Raw genomic sequence first — 6973 nt, 5'->3', positions numbered from 1 at the left:
GGGGGTACGCTGTGGGTGTGCCCTTTGCAAATAATGGGTCTCTGTGGGGGATTTGGAGGGAAACCTGAGGGAAAGAGGGGGGATCTTTTCCCTTGCATGTGCCTCAATCCATCTCACTGTACCTCAGTGTGCCCCAAAACCTTCCCATGCGCCCCAATGGACTTCAATGCTCCCCAATGTATTCCAGGCTGCCCCAATGTGCTTCACCTCAATGCACTCCACTGTATTTCAATGCACCCCAATACATTTCAAGGAGCCCCAATGTACTTCAATGCATCCCAATGTACCACAATGCACCCCAATGAACTTTAATGAGCCTCAATGCATCCCAATGTACCACAATGCACCCCAATGCACTTTAATGAGCCTCAATGCATCCCAATGTACCACAATGCACCCCAATGCACTTTAATGAGCCCCAATGCACTCCAATGTATCACAATGCACCCCAATGCACTTTAATGAGCCCCAATACACTCCAATGTATCCCAATGCATCCCAATGTACTTCAATGTACTTCAGTGCTCCCCAATGTATTCCAGTGTGCTCCAATGTACTTCAGTGCACCTCAACGCATCTCAATGAACTTCAGTGTACTGTAATGTACTTCAGTGCACCCCAAAGCATTCCAGCGTACTCCAGTGTACCTCAGTGCACCCCAGTGTATCTCAGTGAACCTCAATACACTTGAATGTACTCCAATACACTCCAGTGTACTCCAATGTACTTCAGTGCATCCCAGTGTATTTCAGGTTATCCGAATGGACTCCAATGCTCCACAAAGAACTTAAGTGCATCCCAATGTACCTCAGGGCACTCCAATGATCCCCAATGTACTTCAATGTGCTCCGATATACTTCAGAGCACCCCAATGTACTCCAATGCGGCCCCAATGAACTTCAATGCACTCAAATGTACTTCAGTGCATCCCAATATACTTCAGTGCACTCTAATGTACTCCAATGTGCCCCAGCACACTCCAATGTACTTCAATGTACCTGAGTGCACCCCAATGGACTCCAATGTTCTCAATGTACTTCAGTGCATCCCAATACACCCCAATGTACTTTAGGGCATCCCAGTGTACTCCAATGCTTCCCAAATTACTTCAGTGCATCCCAATGTATCTCAGGTCACTCCAATGTACTCCAATAAGCCCCAGTGTACTTCAATGTATTTCAGTGTGCCCCAATATACCTCAGGGCACCCCAGTGTACTCCAGTGCAGCCCCAAGGCACTCCCAATATATCTCAATGAACTTCAATGTACTCAAATGTACTTCAGTGCACCCTAATGTACTCCATTGCACCCCAACACACTCCAGTGTACTTCAATGTACCTCGGTGCACCCCAATGTATCTCGTTGAACTTCAGTATACTGAAATGTATTCCAGTGCCCCCCAACAGTGCTCTCAATGTACTTCAATGCATCCCAATGCACCCCAATATACTTTAGTGTATCCCAGTGTACTTGAGTGTACCCCAATGGACTCCAAATGCTTCCCAGCGTACTTAAGTGCATCCCAATATACTTCAGGGCACCCCAATGTACTCCAATGCGGCCCCAATGCCCCCCCCCCAATGTATCTCAATGAACTTCAATGTACTCAAATGTATTTCAGTGCCCCCCAGTGTATTCCAATGCACCCCAATACATTCCAATGTACTTCAATGTACCCCAATGTGCCCCAATGTACTGTAATGTATTCAATGTATCTCAGTGCACCCCCAATGTATCTCAATGAACTTCAATGTACTCAAATGTACTTCAGTGCACCCCAGTGTATTCCAATGCACCCCAATACATTCCAATGTTCCTCAATGTACCCCAATGCGCCCCAATGTACTTCAATGCGCCCCAATGTACTCCAATGCACCCCAATGTACTGTAATGTATTCAATGTATCTCAGTGCACCCCAATGTATCACAGTGGACTTCAGTGTATCTCAATGAGTGTCAATGTACTCGAATATACTTCAGTGCACCCCAATGTATTGCAATGCACCCCAATACACTCCAATGCTCCCCAATGTTTAAACAAAAGACTCAAAACTTTGATTTCAAGTTCTTCCTATGCTTGGAAATGTCGCCCCAAATTCTAGGCATATATTGAAAACTTTCTCTGCAGTTTTGTTTGTTTGTTTTTTGAAGCAGAGGCTAGATGGCCATCTGTCGAGAGGGTTTTGATGGTGCCTCGCTGTATGGCAGAATGGGGTCAGACTGGATGATCCTTGAGGTCTCTTCCAATCCTATGGTTCTATGAAACCAACATGGCTTTGGGGCTCATAAGCAATAATCCAATGGGACTCTCAAAAAATAGTGTTTTTAATAGCCAAGGCAAACTGGAGCTTAAGGAAACGTGGCTTTGTGAAACAGCCGCCATAATGCTTTATGCCTCCCTTTGGGGAAGAAATGTGTCTCCTCTGAAATTCATTTGTTATTCTGAGTCTCTCACAACAACCCCACAATAAGCCACGCTCAAATGTGGGCCCGCTTTAGGGAGCCCCATAATGTCAAACGCCAAATGCTTCTCAGCTTTTTTTTCCTCCTCAGCAGCCCGCTTTTAGACAGCTTGGCTCCAAGCCCCGCCCCTGGGCGGAGCCTCTGCCCGCGTTCCAGCCAATGAGGAAGCAGAGAGGCTCGGCAACGTGGAGCAGTCGGCAGAATGTAAACAAGAGGGCGCTTGAAGGCTGACAGCAGGGAGAGAGAGAGAGAGAGAGAGAGAGTCGGGCTGTCAGGAAGGAAGGAAAGGCGATTCGTTTCACTCAAAAGCGTTTAGACCAGGCATGGGCAAACTTTGGCCCTCCAAGTATTTTGGACTTCAACTCCCACAATTCCTAACAGCCGATAGGCTGTTAGGAATTGTGGGAGTTGAAGTCCAAAACACTTGGAGGGCCAAAGTTTGCCCATGCCTGGCTTAGACCCTACAGAAGAAAAAGCTGCTCTTTTTGTGTCATGGCTGGAATCACTGGGTTTTTGTGAGTTTTCCGGGCTGTATGGCCATGTTCCAGAAGCATTCTCTCCTGACCTTTCGCCCACCTCTATGGCAGGCATCCCCAGAGGTTGTGAGGTCTGTTGGAAACTAGGCAAGTGGGGTTTATATATCTGTGGAATGTCCTGGGAGGGAGAAAGAACTCTTGTCTGTTGGAGGCAAGTATGAATGTTGCCACCTTGATTAGCATTGAATTGCCTTAAAGCCTGGCTGCTTTCTGCCTGGGTGAATCCTTTGTTCAACCAGAGAAGTCACCCAAAGCAGAGCATTTGATGAACCAATAATAATAATTAAAATAATAATTGGGCACATTGGGTGCCGTGCCAAAAGATCTCAGCCGGCATTTGGAAACAATAGACATTGACAAAATTACGATCTGTCAACTGCAAAAGGCCACCCTACTGGGATCTGCATGCATCATCCGAAAATATATCACACAGTCCTAGACACTTGGGAAGTGTTCGACTTGTGATTTTGTGAAACGAAATCCAGCATATCTATCTTGTTTGCTGTGTCATACAATAAAATAATAATAATAATAATAATAATAATAATAATAACCTGCTTTGATTGAAGTCAAAAATCAGAAACTCCTCAAAGCACAGCAGACAAAAAACCAGTACAAGAAAACTGCACTACAAACTAGAGCTGACAGCTGGCACAACAAAACACTGCATGGAAAGTTCCTTGACAAAATTGAAGGAAAAGCTGATAAAGAGAAGACCTGGCTGTGGCTCACGAATGGGACCCTGAAGAAGGAGACAGAAGGCCTGATCCTTGCAGCCCAGGAGCAAGCCATCAGAACAAATGCAATCAAGGCCAAGATCGAAAAATCAGCTGATGACCCAAAGTGCAGACTGTGCAAGGAAACCGATGAAACCATTGATCATATCCTCAGCTGCTGTAAGAAAATTGCACAGACAGACTCCAAACAGAGGCACAACTATGTGGCCCAAATGATTCATTGGAACTTATGCCTCAAGTATCACCTCCCTGCAGTTAAGAACTGGTGGGATCACAAACCTGCAAAGGTTGTGGAAAATGAACACGCAAAGATACTGTGGGACTTCCGAATCCAGACTGACAAAGTTCTGGAACACAACACACAGACATCACAGTTGTGGAAAAGAACAAGGTTTGGATCATTGATGTTGCCATCCCAGGTGACAGACTCATTGAAGAAAAACAACAGGAAAAACTCAGCCGCTATCAGGACCTCAAGATTGAACTTCAAAGACTCTGGCAGAAACCAGTGCAGGTGGTCCCAGTGGTGATGGGCACACTGGGTGCCGTGCCAAAAGATCTCAGCCGGCATTTGGAAACAATAGACATTGACAAAATTACGATCTGCCAACTGCAAAAGGCCACCCTGCTGGGATCTGCACGCATCATCCGAAAATACATCACACAGTCCTAGACACTTGGGAAGTGTTCGACTTGTGATTTTGTGAAACGAAATCCAGCATATCTATCTTGTTTGCTGTGTCATACAACGTCGTTGTGTCAATAATAATAATAATAATAATAATAATAAATCTTTATTTATATCCCGCTTATCTCCCTCACAGGACCCAAAGCGGCTGGACACAACATATTATTTGAGAACACAGAAATGCTGGACTACTCTCACAACCACCATGTTAGGCTACACAGAGAAGCCACTGAAATCCACAAGCATGTGGACAATTTCAACAGAAAGGAGGACACCATTAATATTAACAAAATCTGGCTACCAGTACTAAAAAAAACCTCTTAAATCAGGACAGTAAATAAAGAACAACACTCAGAAAACAGGTCTATTCCATACAGGAAACAATCAGGGCCAGCTGACACCTCCCAACAAAGCATTCCCCAGGCAGGAAGCAACCAGGTTTTGAACCCGAAAGGCTATTTAATGCTAATCAAACTGGCCAAGTGCAACGTTCACAGTTGCCTCAAACAGACAAGAGTTCTTTCTCCCACCTGGACAAATATACAAACCCCACTTGACTAGTTTCCAGTTTACCTCACAACCTCTGAGGATGCCTGCCATAGATGTGGGTGAAACGTCAGGAGAGAATGCTTCTAGAACATGGCTATACGGCCCAGAAAACTCATAGCAATCCAGTGCCTCTTTAAAAAAAAATCAACAATGCAACCCCTTCCCCCATATATACCCTTAGCAGCTTATAATACTGGGGAGAAATTGCATTTCTTTTCAACAAACATATGCACCTTAGAGCATGCATCTATAGCAGGCATGAGCAAACTTTCGCCCTTTAGGTATTTTGGACTTCAACTCCCACAATACCTACCGGATATTAGGAATTGTGGGAGTTGAAGTCCAAAAGGGCCGAAGTTTGCCCATGCCTGAGTTACACTCATCTGGTAAGAAATACACAGCTTGTCTACATGGACTAAAAAAAATCATACTCCCCTCATACTATAGGTACTGCAATCCTGACACACAGCATTCTTGATGATTACCTTTCATTGCCATTCTTTGGGCTTTTATAAGGTTCAACAAACCTTGCCTTTTGCCCTCCAGATTTACTCAAGGCCTGGATTTTTTGGCATGTGGCTGACCCTCCAGGCCAATTGCTTTGCTGTGTCACTGGGAGGAGGAATTAGTCATGAGAAATTATCATTCCTGCCAAGAAGTGGTTCTTTCCCATGTTGGATTTTATTTTATTATTTTCTTGTTCAAGAAGGCGAGTGTGTGCAGATACTTGCATATCAGTATATCAGGACTAGCTCACTCTAGTTTAATAGAATACTGTATACACACATACACATACACACACACACAAACTATTTCACCAAATGTAAGATGCAAGGTGTTTTTTAAGATTAAATTTTAAGAGGGAGGGAATTCCTTAGAATATTTTTAGAATGTTTTTAGCACACACAATAATTGTGCAGCCTTGTAACACAATTTTTTCTGTTTGGCAAGAAGGGGGTGCAAAGAAACCCACAAGTAATATTGGCTGCATAAATTATCATTATTAAGTCTACAGGCCCATTGTGGAGGCAGCATTTAGATCATCCAGACAATAACTCTAAGGTGCCATCCATATCTGAAGCACCTTAAATGGGAAAATTTGCCTTAAATTTGCTGAAATACGATATTTGCTTGCATTATGAGGAAAAAGTGGAGCATATATAGACCAGCTAGAACAGCATTTCTCAACCTGGGGGTCGGGACCCCTGGGGGGGGTCGCAAAGGGGGTTCAGAGGGGTCGCTAAAGATCAGTAATTTATGTGGGTCATGGGGGTTCTTTGTGAGAAGTCTGGCCCAATTCAATTGTTGGTGGGGTTCAAGGGGCTCTTTGATTGTAGGTGAACTATAAATCCCAGCAACCACAACTCCCAAATGTCAAGGTCTATTTTCCCCAAACCTCACCAGTGTTCACATTTGGGCATATTGAGTATTTGTAACAAGTTTGGTCCAGATCCATCTTTGTTTGACTCCACAGTGCTCTCTGGATGTATCTGAACGACAACTCCAAAACTCAATATGAATGCCCACCAAACCCTTCCAGTATTTTCTGTTGGACTTCTGTGTGCCAAGTTTGGTTCAGTTCCATCATTGGTGGAGTTCAGAATGCTCTTTGATTGTAGGTGAACTATGAATCCCAGCAACTACAACTCCCAAATGGCAAAATCAATCCCCACCACGACTCCACCAGTATTAAAATTTGTGCATATCAGGTATTTGTGCCAAATGTGGTCCAGTGAATGCAAATACATTCTGCATGGCAGATATTGAGATTATGATTAATAACAGTAGCAAAATGACAATTCTGAAGTAGCAACACAAATAATTTTATGGTTGGGGGTTGCCACAACATGAGGAACTGTATTAAGAGATGTGGCATTAGGAAGGTTGAAAACCACTAATCTAGGGCTCTAAAGGTTACAATCAACACTTTGAATCTTGCCTGGGAACTAATTGGCAGCGACTTGAATGATTTTAGTATAGGCGTAATACTGCTAGATAC

This window comes from Anolis carolinensis, chromosome 4 (genome assembly GCF_035594765.1).
Source record: "Anolis carolinensis isolate JA03-04 chromosome 4, rAnoCar3.1.pri, whole genome shotgun sequence".
Lineage (NCBI taxonomy): Eukaryota > Metazoa > Chordata > Lepidosauria > Squamata > Dactyloidae > Anolis > Anolis carolinensis.
The sequence above is the reverse complement of the archived record's forward strand: the minus strand, read 5'-3'. Positions refer to the sequence as shown.